Here is a 21013-nt window from a genome sequence, read left to right on the forward strand (position 1 = left end):
TCACACTGGCCTTAATCAGAGAAATCAGAACACATTTTGGCACATTTAAGCTCTGAGACTGAAAAGAAAGCCTTGAGTGGTCAAATTGCTGTTAAAATGAATAGTTTCTACAATAATAAAATAATAACAATAATAATCTTATTAAGATAAGATAGTACTTTATTGATCCTCCGAAGGGGAAATTCAGGCGTTGGAGCAACTCAATGGGGAAGCATAAAGTACAGAGTAACAACAGGAGAATGTACAGTATTTTCATAATATATCCATACAATAAGTAATCCAACAGTAAAACATAGAATAGGCAATAATACTAATAATAAATGGCTCAAGAATGTGTTACAATTGTAATAAAACTATCGAAATAATATAAATGAAAGATGAAGTAATATAAATAATCTGTAAAGGTCCCTTACACCAACCGTCTGCATGTCCTCCCTCACCACATCCATAAACCTTCTCTTTGGCCTTCTTTTTTTCCTCTTGCCTGGCAGCTCCATCCTCAGCCTCCTTCTCCCAATGTTCAGTAACTCTCATCTCTCCTACACACGTGTGCAAACCATCTCAATCTCACCTCTCTCACTTTTTCACCAGACTGTCCAACCTGAGCTGTCCCTCTAATGTACTCATTCTTAATCCTGTCCATTCTTGTCACTCCCAATGAAAATCTCAACATCCTCCACTCTGCCACCTCCAGTTCAGCCACCTGCCGTTTTGTCAGTGCCACCACCTCTAAACCGTAAAACAAAGCGGGTCTCACTAATGTAGCACGGTGGCACAGTGCATTGCACTGCTGCCTCACAGCAAGAAGGTGTCTGTGTTTGATTTCCGCCTGGGTCGCTGTTGTCACTGTGCTGTGGTGGGTTATGTCCCAAATAGGAGCCAAAAACATGCACACATCATTGTCTGACCAGCGATGGACACTTAGTACCAGGTACCAGGTCCCCGGTCGTGTTAACGAATCCTGCCCACTGCTCCTAGCCACCACCCAAAAAAGCGTGTATATATATGCATGCGTTGTAGTGCGGTCATGTGACAAATAAAAGATTCTCCTTCTACCGTCCTGCAGACCTTCCCCTTCACTCTTGCTTAGAACCCTTCTGTCACAGTTCACTCCGGACACTCTTCTTCACCTCTCTCCCGCACTCTCCGCTGCTTTGGATGGTCAAGTACTTGAACTTATCCACCTTCTCCACCTCCACTCCTTGCATTCTCAGCTTTTTGTCGCCCTCCCGCCCATTCAGGCACATGCATTCTGTCCTACTCCTGTTGACTTTCATTCCTCTTCTATCTAATGCATGCCTCCACTTCTTCAGGCTCTCCTCAACCTGCTCCCTACTCTGGCTACAGATCACAATGTCATCCGTGAACATCATAGTCCACAGAGACTCCTGCCTGATTTCATCTGTTAACCTGTCCATCACCATTGCAAACAAGAAAGGGCTCAGAGCTGATCCTTGATGCAATCCCACCTCCACTTTGAATGCCTTCGTCACGCCTACTGCACACATAACTACTGTCTGACTGCCATCATACATATCCTGTACCACTCTTACCTTCTTCTCTGCCACCCCCGACTCACTCATGCAATACCACACTTCCTCTCTCGCACCCTATCATACGCTTTCTCTAAATCCACAAAGACGCAGTGCAACTCCCTCTGGCCTTCCCTGTACCTTCCATCAGCATTCTTAAAGCAAACATTGCATCTGTAGTACTCTTTCCTGGCATGAAACCATACTGCTGCTCGCTGATCCCCACCTCTCCATAACCTAGCGTCCACTACCCTTTCCCATAGCTTCATGCTGTGGCTGATCAGCTTTATTCCCCGGTAGTTACTCCAGATCTGTACGCCTCCCTTATTTTTGAAGTCCGGCAAAGCACAAATAGTGGGTTTTAATTAACATTTTATTTGGTACATATATTTAAAAAATAAAAGTTTTTGAGAAGAAAAAAACACATTACGGAAAAATAACAAGGGTTACTAGGGTTAGGGTTACTGTGTCCAGGTACAGGGGCTCTGTCCCGGCACTGTCAGCGGAGGGAACCGAGGCCATTTGGGAGGGGGGGGGGACGGGAGGCGAAACGCTGGTCTCTTGAGATTCAGGAAAAAACCGAAACCGATTGTATATCCGTTGCCGACAGATTGTCCAAACGATCGCATCCACGCTGGACATAACAGACTAACCCTAACCCATTACGTAAATTTATCTCTAAGTCATCTAATGTGGGAACAGACTCCATACAAATGTTTTCTGTAAATGAGGCCAATGTGTGAATGACTACCCACTGCCTTTGCCGGATATTTCCATAACGGCAATGTTATGGATTCCATGTGGGGAAGGGGCTTATATCTTCTTAAATTCATATTTTTTGGCCCACTTACTACAAATGGTACATATGCTGCCCCAAAACTGGTCACATAAAAATAAAATAAATATATATTTTTGCTTTAAGACTTTATTTTTGTTTGTGCAGTAGCACAGTGTGTTCACACTGAGTTTTCACTTCCTGTCTGTGTCATGTGCATACCAACAGTAAAACCAGCCCCAAAACGAGTTTCCATTCCATTTGTACTCCTCAATGGCAACTTCTTTTAGTTTTTATTTTCCCAGCATTCTACATTTAACTTAACTTCAATTGAAGGAGGAGTGGCGTGGAGCTGGAATTAGAGTGTAAAACCACAAAGTGTCCGTCCTTATAAAGCGTTTCCTTTTTTTTTAAGGTATATGCATAATGCATAATGTCTGCATGGAGATAAAACGCCTGCTGGATTCCCGAGGTGTTTATCAGCATAATATTGCTGGGAAAGTCACTAAAAAGAGTCAGTAAATGGCGACGCCTGGGACAAAAGGAGGGAAGCCCAGTGCTCTGCATGCAGCAGATATAAAGCTCCGTCTTTATCGCTCTTTAAAGGACTCCACAGATTGCTGTGTATTCGGGCGATGGAGGGCTAGGACTCACAATAACTCTTAGAAACCTACCATTCCAGTTTATACAATGGATTATGTTTTTAATATTATATTATTTTGAGATGGTTTATAACAATGATTTATTTTATTAGTAGATAACAATATTTCATGTGGTGGTTTAATTTAAGGCCTGGTAATATATCGCATCTATCTATATCGTCTGGGATCATAATATGATAAAGTTAAATGTTGTTATGTAGTAATGCCGTTTGCCTTTTTTCTCTCAAATGTAATATGTAAATATCTTAGCACCTCACCAATAGTCATCCCCGAAATATTGTCATATTATCAATATTGAGGTATTTGTAGGCCTAGTTTAAACCAACCGCAACGCCTGACACTGGCCATTATCGTTTTTACACAGACACATTCTTATTATATTCTTATATCATATTTGTTTATATGTTGTTATGAAAACATGTGACCACAATTTAAAAGCCTTTAAGCATTGGAAAGTGAGAGTTTGAGAAAACATGAGTGCGTTGCATCAGCGCATATTTCCAAAAATATCTATTTTCTATTGCATTGAACATTAAATACATAAACATGTTACACAAAAATGTTAAATTATCACATTTTCACCACTTGCCGAAAAATCTCTTTGTATTTGACTTTTACAGAGGTTTGGAAAGGTCATTTGTTGTTGTTGTATTATACATAATTTGGTTAGTTTTGCATTTCCAAAATTAAATGAATGTTAATCAAATGTCATTGACATTTAATATCATTTCATCATTAGATGTTAATTAGAGTATGAGTATTTTTAGTCCGCAGTGTATGTGTTTTTAGGTGATGTGCTTCACAAATTCTGTGTGTGTTTTATATGAAACTATATAAAACTTATGGTTATTGTTCCTTGAAATACATTGTCAATCATTGATCAAATTAAAACTGGAAGGCTTGAGTAATAAGTGATCAAATGTTTAGGTTATTATTACACGGCTCTGTGGAATACTCAATTCTGATTGGTCAATAGTGTCCATGTCACATGCCAATTTCACATTAATAACAGTAAATAGCTTTGTTATTATTTGTTATTTGTAGCGCAGACGGTTTGCTACGTTGTTGCAATGTTATTAATATGCAGCCAGCTGGTTGTTATCACAGAATAACCCCCTTAAGAGTGATACAAGACACAAGGTAATTTAACAATAATGACTGGCTGGCTGGACATTATCCTTTACTTAATTTACTTGATCTGACTAATGAACTGAGTTGTAGGTTCTCCAGACGAGCTTGGATTCCAATCTATTCTTTATATATTTACATTTTACTTGGCAACAAGCCTTTGCCAAGTGAAAAAGATGTTTTGTTTCCAGCTCAGTGAATGTTTTCAGATAGATTAGACAGCCGTATTGACTCCGTGTCCTCAAACAGTCGCGCAGATATGAACGGTCACATCGCTGTTTGGTTCGCTTCCATTTACCACTCCTCACTGAGGAGGCCGAAGGCTCCTCAGTCTTCTTATCTCTGTGTGCTGATGTGCACCAAAAAAAATTGACAAATGGCTTTTGATGGAGGCAGTGACTGGCACACTACCCCCCGCCACCGCACTCCCTGGAGTGGACTGGCGAGTTCAGCATCAGAACTGCATCTCAGCCTGCAGACTGAAGGCTGCAATGACAGTTTACTTTATATATATATATACAGTATGTATGAAAACTTGTACACACACGATTCCCTATTTCCGAACGTTTTTTTTATATAGACGTTTATTGTTAATTGTTGTGGTTTGTGGTTTATTGTTGTGGTTCGTGTATGTATTGCATTTTTTAGGCTGTGAGGCAGCACTGCATTGCACTGCTGCCTCACAGCAAGGAGGTACTGAGTTCAAGTCCCAACTGGGGTGCTGTTGGCACCATGCTCCGGTGGATTGTCTCCCAATTAGGGGCCTTTCTGTGTGGAGTTTGCATGTTCACCCCATGCTCACATGGGGTTTCCTCCATGTAAGGACCCCCCCACCAAAAACATGCACATCATCTGACCAGCGACCGACATATGCAACCAGGTCCCTATCTATCTGCAGCAAGTCTATTATACATGTCCTGTACACATGGTAATACAGTATATTCCAAATCCAATCAATACTTCAATAATCAGTGCATCACTATGTTTTGTCCTCTGCTGGATACTGAACTCTGGGTTCATTCTAGTGCTGGGCCGTAGCAAAGCACTGAGCTCCAGCTGCAGCAGAGCCCTCTCCACCTCCAACTCCCATCGAGCCATGGTGCTCCCTCAGGAGGCTGAGGAGCAGTCAAACAAGTCCAAACATTTGCCCAGAGAAACAAGCAGAGGAACACAGCCAAGCCAAACTGAGTTTCCCTCAGCCCGCCTCCGTGGGAAAACAGAGAAAAGCCAAAGCCATACAGAGCAGTTAATAATTCTTGGTATCAACACAAAAAGAGACTGGAACTACGCTGGAAAAAGGACAGGTAGATGACTGAAGGAAATGTATTCAGTAACCCAAAGCAGATAATTAAATTCAACCCTACTGTTTTACAAGTTGAGAGCCGGTCATTATCAACATAATAAAGTAACTACTAACAGGGTGATCAGGAGTTATTTTGTCATAATTACGGGCTGGCTGCACATTATCCCACTTATTACGACTTACTAAATAAAATAATAAGTGGAGACAAATATTCATTTGAAATGATTGTATAACTGGTATGCCTAGTTTAAGGGCTCCCGCTCGGAAAAATAGTCCACAACACTGCAACAAAGCAAACAATTTCTGCTACAGAAAAAGCCAATAGTTATTAATGTGAAATTAGGAATATCTGAATGCATTTTTTTCCAAGTCCTCCATTGTAGTTTCTATGTAGTGTCCCAAGATGTCTCCACTAGCTAGTGTTAGCATTAGCATGCAGGTGGCTTGACGCAATGCGACATGATTCCAGACGGAGAAGCGGTTTCCGTTGAGAAAGATCTTTATGAACAGATCAGCTATATATCACTACACAAATCTTGGTGGGGAGGAAGTAAGGAGGAGTCCACACCTCCACAGTGGGTTTATTTTCCAATACATCATTAAGCATGTTTTTACGCCAAAATAGTTCAGCATATGCCCATGACTGATAAGTGCCATCCACTGCTGCTGCACTGTTGTAATTTAAAGGTAATATTGTCTTGTTTTCTCGTAAAATTCAATTTCTCTAAGAGGGACTGCGTCTCTGTACTGCCTCAAGTCCAGATCTATTGCATGTGATCGATTTAGTTAAGTCCATAACTTTCTTAGTATTAATACAATTTGTGGAGCACTGAAGAGTAGATATTGGAGTCTTTGGACGCCCTACTGGCTTTAAATAAAATCCCACTCGTCCCCTTTGACCTGTGCTTATTCTTTCTGTCCAACCCTTTCCTATACACTACCATCTCCATAAACAGCAGAAATACTCAAGAAGGGAAACATTAAAAGCTTTGCAGAAATTTGCACAGTGTGCAACATCATTACAGACCCTTGAACTTCATTGTACTTACGTTTCAACTTGCCTGCAAATATGACTCTATAATAAATGCAATTTAGCCAGATACATTTATATATATTTTTTTCCTCATATGCTGTCTTTTATCTCTGGATTTCCTTAAGTGGCTTATCCTGGGAACCTTCATAAACATTCACCGGGAGGCATTAGCCTAATGGCTGCCTCAGCCGGTCGCCCGGCTCTAATTTATATCCGCTGTTTGTGCAGCCAAGCGGAAATCGTCGCTATTCTCGTCCAGGTCTCCTAATCTTCACTACTACCTTGCTTCTCTGATGGAAATATGTTGCTTTGTCTTGGATGAGGACTTAGAGGCAGATGATTAAAGGGAGATGGAGGTCAGTGGTCTGGATGAATTTAGGCCCGTGCGACGTGCACTATACGCAAACTCTCATCACTTCCCTCTCGAGCTCTTCCAACTCGCGATAAAACTTAATGGAGGTTGTTGCGCTCATCGAGGAAGTGAGACGGTACCCTTTACTTTTTTTTTACTTAACCTTTACGCGACTACAAATTTTCACGACTCCTTGCGGTTTCCTGAGACAGCGTAGGTCTTTCAGGTCGGGTAGAAATGTGGTGGCATTGAAAATGTTGGGGAGCGTCGGAGAACTTTGGTTGTTAGAGCTTTGGTGTTAAGACCCATCACATTTTGACACACAGTACCTGCATTTGTCCAGTACGAACGGTAGTCATTTCAACCCTAACATAGTATCACAGACCAAAGTCCAATACAAGGAGTTCCATTGTTACAACCGACCCCAAAACTGTGGTCGGCTGCAACATTAGCTGAGGTAAGTTATTACGCCTATGAAATGAAACAACAACATGAGTGTAAGTCTGGAGTGCAAGTGTAATGTATGTGTGTCTTTGACTATAAATTCTTGAGTCAAGGAAACTTTTAATGTGCTGCTCGGAGACTCATCTTAATCACAGTGGTGACGGACGTACATGGGTGTGGGTCTAGGGTGAGGGTTTACACCATGTAGGCATGCTGAAAAAGAAAGAAACAAATACAATAAAATGTTTAAAAAATGTCCCTAGACTTCATTGTATTGTAACATTGTATGTTTTTAATGATTTGACAACACCGTTCCAACCACCCCCGGCACTGTCAGCCATTTCCCTCCTCGGTGTTATACAATAGTGGTTTGACAATCGGCATGAATTTAATACATATAAAGGATTCACTTCAACTTAAGCTCTCTCGGTGCTAATCAAAAGGTTTGGAAGAATTACTTTCTGTCATGGAAAATCTGCTTTTTGACAATAAAATCCATAGATCTTTTCACATAATAGGTGTGATAGGTGTTCGTTCCTAGGACCAGGTCGTTAAGCGAATTGGTCGATAAGCGAGGACCGGTGTTATTTCACGGTAAGGGGGCGCGGCCATTGCGAACGCTAGTGTAGTGAATACTGACAGACTGCGGGAACGACACTGAGACTGAGAACAGTGATGAGATGATATGATGAGATGATGTATAGAGTAGTACAGTATATACTATGTAGTGTATACAGTTTATGTAAAGGGTGATGCACGATGAGATGCTTGATGCTGATACGCACGCACGCCGCGGTATTGTACGTATTGTACAATACAGACTGGTGAGAGAGCTGGTCCTAAGTCCCAACGGTCGTGAGACAGGTAGGTCGTTAAGTGAGGAGTACCTGTATCTTCCTTTATTTTTTCAAATGTAATTCTTGTTCACAAAACCGTGGTTGGGCACATCAAATACACCTCGATGTTCCTTTTATTATACGTTGGATGACATTTTCTTCAGCAAACACTGATTTTGATCATGACTCCAATATTTAATTCATTTGCAGATAAGCCACACTACTACCTGGCATCCAGCGAGCGTATAGTGAGAAAAAATGGAGTAAAATGCAAACAGCAATACTGCCTTGATTTTTTTTCCAACCATAAAATCTCTGAAATCACAGATGAATAATGTGTAAAAAAAAATAGTATAAATAAATAAAACATGAGTCTGGCGCTCCTCAAAGTCGTATACACAACCAGCATTAGGCAAGTGAGGTCAAGAAGCAGATAGAAATCTACTGCTCTTTGATCATTTCATTTGAGTCAGATCCCTTATCCAACATGGCCCAATGTTCCCAGCAGCCTGGTCTGATGTCTCTCTGAGGGCTGGAGAGTTTTTGGGGCTGTGGAGCACCTCAATAATCAATCTATCTCTCTCACAAAAAACACTTTTTTTTTTTTTTGCCTTCTATTATATAGAAACTTACCGTGTTCACCAACACACACACACACACACACACACACACACAGGCGCACGAAGGGCGTAATGCATTCATTTTTCTCATTTACTTATTTATTTTGGATGTATCTGGGGGGATTTGTTTATATATCTTTGTTATGGATATATATTTTTTTTCATCTTTGTGCTTTTATCTTTTGGCTATATATGTATTTTGCTCTCGCTTTGGGGAATTAGCTTTTATACTGTATTTTGATTACGGATTTTTATTTTTTTTTTAAATTTACTCGCACAATTGCTTCCCCTATTCAAAATATGGTGTGGAATTAGCTGATATATTTTGAGTATGGATTTCTTTTTTTTACTTTTTTGTGCTATATTTTTTGCTATATATTTATTTTCTGAATATTATATTCATTTATTTTCTCCCTATTTGGTTTGCACTGCAAAAAATCTTGAATCCTGATCTTAAATAGGGTCTCAAGTAATAGAACACAACATCTGATTGAAAGCAAAACTAAATTCAGCTATTGCTGGGAAAAAAAATACATTTAATCTCAAGAGCAAGATTTTAATGAAGGAATTACATTTCTTTTGGCTGTTTTTGTTCTTGCACCTATCGAATCTCTGCGTTCCCTCCTTGGAGGTTTCTGTAATTTTTCCCTTTGGAGGAGCAGGGAGTGACGTCGCTCCGTTACCTCTCATGTTTTTGATCGACAGCCTAATCGCCTAGAAAAGAGAAGTGTGAAAGACGTGCACAGCGTTTTTGGGAGGAAGACACATTTGAATAATCTCAAAAGAAGTTTGTTGCAACACAATCATGTTCACGCTCACGTTATGAGTGGGTAAGAGAGTGACGGAGGACGTGTCCCTGTCACGCATGGTGCTTGTTTCGTAAAATAAGCAAACTGAGAGCTGGCACGCCGCGCGCTCGGTACCGTCAAAGAGGAAGCGATCGGGGCACACAGCTGTGCTCATTATAATTATATTTAGAATTATATTTTGAGGGGGACAACTCTTTGTTTTCCCAGGAAGGGGGTGTTGGACCACCCTGTCCCACCCGTCATTTCCGCCCCTGGACAAAGGTGTGTGTGGTAATGGAGTTTTACCTGGCCATGGATGAGATTTCAAAATTGGAGCGGTCTATATCTTGAAGTAATATGGTGACTATATCTGTATATGGCAAAACTGGAATTAAAAACATAGTCCATGTTTCCAAATTAAGACAAATTAATTTATCAATTACATTTCAATTAAATTCATGGTTTACTGCGTTGTAGTGAAATTACTGAGCGTTTCTATGTATCCATTAGAACAGATTGATTAAAATACATTTGAAACCCAAAGGGTTATGAAGGTACAATAAAAGTTATTTTGTAATGTTTTTCTACTCCCATCCCGGGTGACCCGGCGTCCCCTTCGGGGAGATTCAACTGGGAGTATTTTAAACCAAAACATGTGTAGGTCATAGCTACTGACAAGTATGACCTTTTTGGGAAACCTCCAAGCCCCAGAGCAATCACGACCACTGCACTGAGCAACAAACTTCCCCAAGCACTGTTTGTTAAAATAAACATACTTTAAAAGAACATGTTTTCATCTGCTCCGCGATAACCTTTGGATATGTTGGAATACAATTCGGACAATGCCCTAATACAGTTTCCCCAAAGTGCGGGGCCACATGAAGGTACTGCAGGTGGGCTGTGAGAGGTGATTCCTAGTAATCAGCGTGCGATGCTGAGATGTCATCTTTCTCTAGGAACTCACGTTTCTCATGGGTGAAACCAAGCCTCTGAGCGGCTTGGCGGCCATCTGTGTCAACGGCCACTTTCATGGATTTAGATGCAAACTGCAGCCTTCATCGCGCAGACTCCTCCTCATGCAACACCGCCCTCACCCTACCCCCTTGAACAAGACCACTGCTTATATCGCTGCACTCCAGGAGCTACTGAAACAGCGAGTCAGGGACGTCATCTGTTTATCCGATGCCAGCCGCGATTTAAAGAAAAGCCTGTGGAGCTGCAGGATGACTCCTATCCTCATTCACGATGGAAGGGTTTCTTCTGCGAGAGGCTCTGCACCCCTCACTACCCAGCACGATTGGGAGTAGATCTATTATATATTTCCTGCCTCCTAACGCCTGAAAACGAAAGAGAGAGAAACTGACTCTGGGATGAAACGTGGCTTCACTTGATGGGAGTGGGACCTAGAAGCATTGAAACGGCTGGTCCCTCTCCTGGCTGTCACACGGAAAGACAAGAGCAGATTAGCGAGGTGGGTGGTGCTGCTTCTGGCTTCCCTCCCTTTGTTCACCCCCTCCGCCCCCCAAAAAACAAAAACAAAAGTACAGTTGCAGTTTTGATTCATTAGTTACCATTGTTACTTCAATTGTCTGTGGTAAACGGCAATCGTGTTCAAGGAATCTACAGTTGTACACCCATATTTGAATTTGAATACATAACTCATGGAATTCATTATTTTAGATTTAAGAAAGCTAAGTACTTTTACCACACCAACTCAACTGAATGCATGTGTGCTTACGTACTGTATAATGTAATGTAAATATAATGTGTGTAGGTTAACCTGTACACATTACATAGTGGCCCCTATTCCCTATATATTAGACAACTTATGATAGTTAGATAAATCCATCCATCCATCCATCCATCCATCCATCCATCCATCCATCCATCCATCCATCCATCCATCCATCCATCCATCCATCCTTCCGCCCGTCCGTCCATCCATCCATCCATCCATTCATCCATCCATCCACCCATCCTTTGGTCCATCCACCCAGCATCCATCCATCCACCCATCCATCCTTCCATCCATCCGTCCGTCCATCCATCCATCCATCCATCCTTTCGTCCACCCATCCATCCATCCACCCACCCATCCATCCATCCATCCATCATCCATCCATCCATCCATCAATCCATTCATTCATCCACCCACCCATCCATCCATCCATCCATCCATCCGTCATCCATCCATCCATCCATCCATCCATCTATCCACCATCCATCCATCCATGTATCCATCCATCTATCCATCCATCTATCCATCCATCCATCCATCATCCATCCATCATCCATCCATCCATCCATCAATCCATTCATTCATCCACCCACCCACCCATCCATCCATCCATCCATCCGTCATCCATCCATCCATCCATCATCCATCCATCTATCCAGCCATGTATCCATCCATCTATCCATCCACCCGTCCACCCATCCATCATCCATCCATCCATCCATCCATTCATTCATTCATCCACCCACCCATCCATCCATCCATCCATCCATCCGTCATCCATCCATTCACCCATCCATATACCCGTCCATCCATCTATCTATCTTAACAATTCACATTCTGATGAACAGTTAATTTTAATTGGATTCATTTTGAGTTCTATGGGAACAGTGTTGCGATACAATTAATTGATAACTTAACTAATTTGTTTTTCTGATTGTACTGGATTACTTCATAGGCCTGTGCAAAAATAGTCAAATTAAAAGTTTTGGTAGCGCGGTCCAGTAGGAAGTCAAAGAGCGAGGCCTGACTTGCATGTGTTGATAGCTCAGCGCTGACTCAGCGGGTTACTTTTTGATTTCTACAAAAGATGAATAGCAAGAGACCAGCGGGGATGTGTCTTTGACCCCCCTCCAACCCCATCCTTTATTACAGGACCGGCTCAACCTAAAATCCACGCTCCCGGTTTTCTTTTAACCCCTGCACATGAAATCGGGTCTCAGGCTTTTTTTGTGCTCATAGTCACGAAAAGTTGTCTATGTCCTGGAGTATGGCTTTTTTTTGTGCTACGCACCTTTGAAGCCCGATACTGTATGTCAATAATTAAAAGAGATACTTTGGTAGTCGGGACAATGTAACTCCGGGACACAATTCAACAGATTAAACTTCGTGCCTTTGAGCACAAAAAAATCGACCAAGACCGGGTTGGCGCATGCCGTTTGCTCCTTTTCAGTATGAAATCAAAGACCAACGTCGGGTCCAAGCTGCTGGAGGCCCTGGGCAAAATATATATATTTTTAAACCATTGAATACTTCAATGCACAATTATTACAAACAGCATTTCTTTTTTTTTCTTCTCCCTTTCGCGCATCCCAAGAAGTATGTTTATTAATCAATGCAGGACTTCAACCTCAATCAAGGTCTCGACTCGATTTGGGGGTCGGCCTCCTACTAATCAGTGCTTCTGCTTAATGATCAGTAACACAACATGCGTCCGATAAGAATGTTTACCCATTTTTTCATCTTTGAGAGAAATAAACGATATTCGAGGCCCCCGGCAGTTTCCCCCCCCCCGCTATGCAAATAGCCATTTGTTTGCATCTTGAAACAGATGAACGTCTTCAGAAATTCCTCTATTTTCCCGATGCCAGTTTGGGGTATATTTACTGTTTGTATTGTTTTTCCTCATCAAAAGCTGTCAATGCTGAAGTTTATCCCGCTTTTAAGTTTGCAAATTATGCACGGACAGTCTGTTCCGTACCCGTATTGTTTAATTTTATTTCAAACTGTTCATTGTTTTTGTCGCTTTATTGTTCTGTGACTGCCTGTGCGATGAATGGCACTTTGAGAATATAAAAAACATGCTGCCATTTAAATGTTCAATAGTGGGGAAGAGACGATGATCAGCATTTACTCTTGCTGGAAACCATTGAAACTGCCCCTATTTGTCAATTATTAAATTACATGTCTTTATACACCAACTGTTATCACTATAATTTATGTTATCACATTTGCAGAATTTGAATTTGAAAAAAAACAAAAACGTTTACTTTACTTTTTAAGCACTTTAATGACAACTAGGCACTTGCTAGCCGCTGTACAAAACTCAGTTTATACCTAACATAAGCTGAAGATGTACACATTTCCAAAGTGAAGGCTGGATTTGAATAGAAAATGGTTAACCCAAATCATGTCAGTATTATTTCAACTAGCTTCACCTGTTGACATAATAAATCACATGGCACTTAAGTTAAGATATAAGAACACGTGTGATGTGATTTATCTTAAAAGGAGATTGAGAAACCACTCAATACCTGATATTTAACTATAGAATACCACTCAACTTGCTACTAATAACGTGCAATGATAGCTAGTACTATCCTTGCATGTTTCTACAGTTTGATGCACAATTTGATATAAAATTATGCACCGCCAAGTTAGCATAGTCAGCTGCCAACATAGTACTCCCTGTGGACTTTTCTGATGTCTGTCAACTTCATAAATATACATGTATATTTATGTATTATGTATATACTTAAATATACATATATACATATGTATATGTATATATGTATATATACAACCATATATATATACATAAATAGGTATACATATTCATATATGTGTATATGTATATTTATGTATATGTATATACTTAAATATACATATATACATGTACATATACATATGTATACTGTATATGTATATGTATATATAGAACCGTATATATATATACATATATGTATACATATACATATACATATACATATATGTATATGTATATGTTTATATAAATACTGTATATACAGTTTATGTTTGTCTGTATATATATATGTGCATACATAAGCATATTTGAATAAAGCCTCAGTCATTTAAACATCACAGCCAAAAGTAGTATTTTAAGTGAGAAGGTGTAATAATTCAAGCACATACCTGCACAAAGAAGCTTTAATGTGACTTAAACTTAACAATAATGTAAAACATAAGTAAATAAGAAATAAGAATAAGAAAGAAATAAGAATGCCAAATGTAAACCATGGACCTGGTAGAAGTGTGACTTTCAGGTTCTGTTATGCCGAGCTCATCCTTCGCATATCGGGTCGTATATTTCAAAGAGCATCCGGTCTGCACATGGTTCCTACACTGGGCCTCCAGAGAGCCAACCCAAAAAGCTGACTGCACACAATACCTTTCCTACGCCCAGCACAGCTGTGCAGGGCCAGTCGCGAGTACTTACCATTTGCATTGACATCCAGCTGGGCCTTTGTTTGCCAATCCCACTCTGTGTATCGCGATAAGCACTCCAAGCTAAAAACGTCTGGATTAAGCGTGACACCGGGTTGCTTTTTTTGTACTTCTTTGTCCAGGCAACACTGTTCGACAAAGAACCAACGGTAAAGGAGAGCACATTTCTCTGGGAAAGGGTGACACTAAAACAGTGTTTGCCGAGTGCAATACCGTTTGTCCTTGATGCATTTTTTGGAAAGTTTGCCAAGCGGAGTCCCCCTAGTACGGACGACAGGCATTCTGATGCCATTATGACGCCATCGCTTCCTCCTTCTCCTGGAAGCTTGAGCTCACCCTGCGCCACACAAAGGGGAATGACAGAGTATTAGTCACTAATAACAAAGCTTATTAATTTGTGTCACATCAGAGGTTAAGGTTTTGTGGATACTTGTGCTATGCTTGCTTGTTTACGCAATCTTTCTCCAGGAGGTATTGTTAGACAAAGAGCAAAATGTACAGGAGTACACATATCTGCAGGAAATTTTCGCAAAACAACATGAAAGCTCATGGGGCCGAGTATATCAATGTTTGTCCTCGAGTCCTTTTTCGGAAAGCATGCCAAGTCCATCGAGCACAGATGATAGGCATTATGACGGCCATTCCTTTCACCTTCAGCTCAGTACAGAGTAGAGGAGCCATGTTTAGAATCTCAGGCTCACCCGGTGTCGCATCAAGGGGAATTATAGAGTATTAGTCATTAATAACCCAGTTTATTGATTTTGGGTCACAACAGAGGTTAACTTTTTTTTTGGATACCTGTGCTGGCCGTCTGCCAATATCGATTGAGCAGCAAGGAACAAACAAACGGGATGGAAACAGTTTGACACTAAGGGAGGAAACACTTCAATACTTGTTCGGTTCGGTAATTTACACTCCCAGGACAATTATGAAGTGGTGTTGGTGCTGAGTTCTATTGGTTCCACTCTGCAAAATGTATAAGCTTTGTTTCTTGATTGCCGGTAGGGAACGTATCTGGCACTTTACAGTGCAACTAATAGCACTAAGGGGTAATGCTAGGTGCTGTTATCACTATCAAAGGGTTATTATCATTATTATTATGTGTCTATATCTCTGGAGTTTTAGAAATGGGTGATGGGCAATATATAATATATTACACGAGTTTGGATCATCACCTTGCAGATCAGACTATACTGTACCAGTGTGCACTTTTCTTTTCCTTTGCTCTCATCTTTCAACAAAGGACACTTTTGAGTAATAAACAGTTTTTAGTCTCATAGATCTGCATTAGACAATAACGCATTTGCGATCTAAACATAATGTCCATGTGACCTTTTGACTTTTGTGCTGCTAATTTGATAAAAAAAAAAATATATATATATATATATATATATTCAAATAGTAAGTTCACAGATCCCAAATTAGTAATGTAAATACTTTTCCTGACATGAAAGTTCTTGGAGTTTTAATAATTAACCATATCAAAAGCCTTTTAATTATTCATCATATTATTCAATCAACACTGTGATTTTAGAGCACCGAGAATAGGGTTTTCATTTTAACAATTAAGCTGCTTTGCTCTTCAGGGATATTTTGCGGTGAATTATATTCAATAATCTGGTTTCAGACGGTACTTTTCTCCATAATTCCACATTAAAGTGAAAACTAAAAAAAAACAGGTTGTACCAAGGAAGCTACAGGACCAACAGGATTAAAACCATTAGCAGGGCAAATGTATTAGCACTACTTAAACATCATTCACTTTTCACAAAATTTGCATTACCACTTTGCTAAGCCATTTACTCCTGGTATTCAATTAATCAATTTTTTAGATTTAACTTTTGATTCAATTAAATAAAAAGAAAATCCATTAAATAAAATATATAAAAAAATAATTGCACCTAAATTAAAACTGAATTACACAGCACATTGACGTGGCAACTACAAATCAGTAATTCATACATTTTGACACAAATGTGGTTGCTTTTCTTTGCTACATACGTACGTGCAAAGTGTAGGTAAAACCAAACCAGCATGCGGACAATCACTTAAAAGGCGATAATTACAGTTTCTGCATAGGTGTTTGAGCCAGCGAAGCACTTCCAGGCGCAGGCTGCCCAGCCCCTGTGGCAGCGGCTCGTCCGGGGAGAGCTGAGCTCATTTTGGGTAGGCACCCCCAGATGGATGGAAGCTAGAATGCTCGACTCCCACTGTCAAGAGGAGCTGAAAATCCCGACTGAATACAGAATACTTATGATCACCATACTGCTGAATTTAACTGAAGTATTGAGTTTTTTTTAAAGGATCAAATGTTTTCTTTTATTATCTAGTCTTACACCAAGTTACCAAGTTGAATTCATGATGGATGAATACACAGGTCACAAGGACAACCAGCCAGGCTGTATCAGTTTGCAGAGACGATAGGGATCAGATACTTTCAACACGTAGGTTTATCCGGGATTGTATGAAAGTGCCAAAACATGTAGGTATATCGGAATTTCACGCGTGGACGATATTTCTGCGTACACTCTCATCTAAAATAATTTACGTATACTGTACATACATACTTTTCAGTTGCTGGACAAAATGTTATGACTGTTCTAAATACTCTACATTAAAACCTATGCTTTGATAGATCCGTATTTCCTAATAACCTTTATTTAATAGTTTTTTTATGTGATTCATTAAGATCAAACTAGGCTATTAGTAATACCTGCAAATGTTTCTACGATCAATCTTTGATGATGGAGACCCAAATATCTGTAGTCAATTCTACAATGGATCTATGATGTATCTACAGTGCATCTATATTGGATCTACAATGGATCTATGACAGATGTACGATGGACCTACAATGGCTCGATGATGAATCTATGAGGTATTTATGATGGATAGGGAATAGCTCATCAGAAGACTCGAACCTAGCAACAGATCTCCTGACAACTAAGAGAAACACTGGCATGGATGCTGGCAAGTCATACCATTGTAAGAAGTTGTGAATACAGGAGACAAACAATCAAACAAATGCAAACTATAATTTGGGCCGTTTGGGATTCATCACATATCCTTTGCAAAATAGAGAAGGACACGTGATGATTCCACTCTGTTGTCTGGAAGGAAAGTATAGCGTCAGAAAGGAGTAGCACTCCTTGTAGCAAAGGAAGAAAGCAATACACTGTTTGAATGAACAAAAAAAACAGTAAATGAAAGGCCTTTATATGCTCATCTTAAAGTTTGCAAAGGTGTCAATCATTAAAAAATATGCTACCATAGAGGAGACGGAGGAGCAATGAGTTCATTCTTCAGCAGCCTACGGATCCTAACACCGTGAGTTTCTTGATATCATATCCAATGGCTTTGAGAGATGATGAGTGATGACAACTCCACGTCTCCAAAGGTATCATGCCATTCGATTTCAAAGTGAAAATAGGGGCCAGCTGTGCGACTACTATTACACCTTTTCCAACTATGCGAACGCAAACCGAGTGCTGGATCTGGGCTGGCGCTAGTGCCGGTGCCCCGTGAACCTTCAAAGAACCGGTTTGCTTTTCCATGGAAAAAATGCGCCCAAGCGCCATGTCATTATGTCACGTTACGTCTGCATACTGCCATTTAATCAGGATGGGGTACTATTATTGGTCTGATTATTATTATTATTATTATTATTATTATATGAGTGGTGAAGTGGTGAAAATATAATATATATTTTTTAATAATAATAATAATAATAATAATAATAATAATAATAATAATAATAATATACTTGTTTTCAGCGCTTACATAGATATATAAATATCATATTTATCATATTTATATAATATATAAATATGATAAATACAGTTGCAGCCAGCAATTCACGGGGTCCAGTTTATTCGTTTTTCGTATGTGTTAACGTTTTTTGGGTCCTGTGAAATGCATCACAATTTAATAAACGTACACACATCAATCATTTTAGAGTTATGACGTGTTGTTGTTTACGGATAGTGGCATGTCAGCAAGTTGTTCGGTTTTTTACAAACATTTGCTCCGCATGTGGATCAATTTGTATGAAATTTAAGCCACAATATGCTTGTGACATACCAGTGTAAAAAGAAGAGCAGACAGGAGCACGTGACTGTGCTTTAACACCTCAGACTGCACCAGCACCAGCTCAGTACCAGCACTCGGTTTGCGTTGGTGGAAAAGGGGTATATGAGGAGAGGAACCGGTTCATATATGTCCAAGACTTCCCAAGCTGATTGAAACCGTAATGGCGGTATATAATGTATTTTATTAAGATGTGTCCAACGTGGTTTACAATGGATGGTTCATGCAAAATCTGGCTCAGAGAAAAAAAAATGAAAAAATGCTTTGATGTTGCCAAGTGTGATGCTGCCAAGTGTTTCCTGAGACCCGGAGGTGAAGAAGGAATTATCTGTCGCTCCGAGGAAGAGGTATGCCATCTTACATGACAAATAAGAGATTTCCTTATCAAGAAGCGACGGAGGAAGCATTGAAGTCTCTACAAGGTTACGGGGAAATGGAAATTGAGGAACAGACACCCAGCCTACAATAAAATAGCAGAAAGAAAAGTGACAACGTCCCCAAGGTTCAGAGGAAAACTTGGAGAGGAGTATGCAGAGAAGGAGCAAGAAGTCAGGCAAAGAGTAAGATAAGATTCAAGAAAAAGTAAACAGAAAAAAAAATAAGAAAAAGGTCGGAGAGGCATTTAAAACCGTAAAAAGGCATTCGGTGAAAGCTTGAGTGGAGGCAGAATACTGAAAAGGAGCAAGCTGCAAAACGGTGGCAGGATTGTAGAGGGCGTTACAAGACTGACAAGTACTTACCATCATATCCTGGACCCGAATCATCTATGAATGTAGACACCCCTGACGTCCATCACTGAGATGGGAGTCATTGAAGCTATAGTTGGGATTTGCCCTTAAATGTTTAAAACCGAAAACAACACATACCTTAGAAAAAGTGTAACTGTAATCGTACCTCGGAAACTGTCACTGCTGGAGAATGATCAGAACCTTCTTCTCCACTTCTAAGCAAGCTGCTAGCGACCACTGATCCAGTGGAAGGGACCATCAACCGAAATAGTTTTAAGGAGAGGGATAAGCCTTGTGTAGATTTGTTAAAGGTGCAAGGTCGTCCGCAGCAACCACAGGCGCAGTTTCAGTTTCACCACAGCAGTCAAACAGGGGTGCATTGTGCCACTGTGCATGGCAACTATTGACCGGTTGAATCAGATGGACATTGACCTCAGAAATGGAAGATCTGGACAGCAGGGAAGACCTTGCCCTTACAATGAAGAGAGAGCTGGAGGAGCTGGTGGAATTCTCCTGATAGTAACCTCTGATCCTTTGGTAGAGACCCAACCAGTAGTAGCTTTCAGGAAGAGCCTTGAATTTGGAAAAAGTCTTTGACAGATTGCACAGAGAAGCACTTCAGAGAATTGCACATCACTATGGACTTCCAGATAATTTCTTGTGATTTCTAGCGCCATCAGAAAGCCACTCAAGTAGTATTAAGTGAAACCACTTGTAGGACAGTTTCAGTTTCATCACAGTTTGCCTCGTCACCCTGCATCTTGGATTGATTGACCGGTCGATGAAGGATAATGTCCATCAAGGCACAAGTTCAATCAGATGAACACTGACCTCTGACTTGGGAGACCTGGACTAACAGGAACGTGTCCAAGTTGTAGGAAAACACCGGAGCAATGATGTGAGAGCTGGCAGACCTATCATTTTAGATTGGGCTGGCCATCATTCAGGGCAAAACAAACACCACCAAGGTCTAGAATAGCTGGAGCGAGGGGCCAATTACCGTCAACAATCAAGAGCTGGAGGAGGTGGCGGAATTCACGCACCTGGAGAGCTGGCACCGGAAAGAACGACACATTGGTACAATATTAGTCAATGATGGTAATACTGTAAGAATATGGCAATACTGTAATAACCTTGTGAACACATTGTAGAATAATTTAGTAGTAACATAGTAATTTAATATAACAGCTATCTCATTGTTACCCATGCCTGAATTATTGTATACATATTTATTAATCCTATCTATCTATTGTTATATTCGATACCCACAGCAATACTAGCAAACACAATGCAATAATAGCACAATACTAGCACAATACTAGCCACTTAACCCCAGATATTGGCTGTTCATTGAACTTATCCTGCGCATAGAATTGATTGGATTGAACAGAATAGATGGTGTATTTTGATATTTTTTTATTTTTATTTTGGCTATTTTCTTTGTAAATTTCTCTTTTTTGTACACATGGCTATTTATTTCTGTTTTTTCTTTTTTTCTGCTAATTGTCTGTGCAGCAATGAACCAA

The sequence above is a fragment of the Zeus faber genome (genome assembly GCF_960531495.2).
Source record: "Zeus faber genome assembly, chromosome: 6".
NCBI classification, from domain to species: domain Eukaryota; kingdom Metazoa; phylum Chordata; class Actinopteri; order Zeiformes; family Zeidae; genus Zeus; species Zeus faber.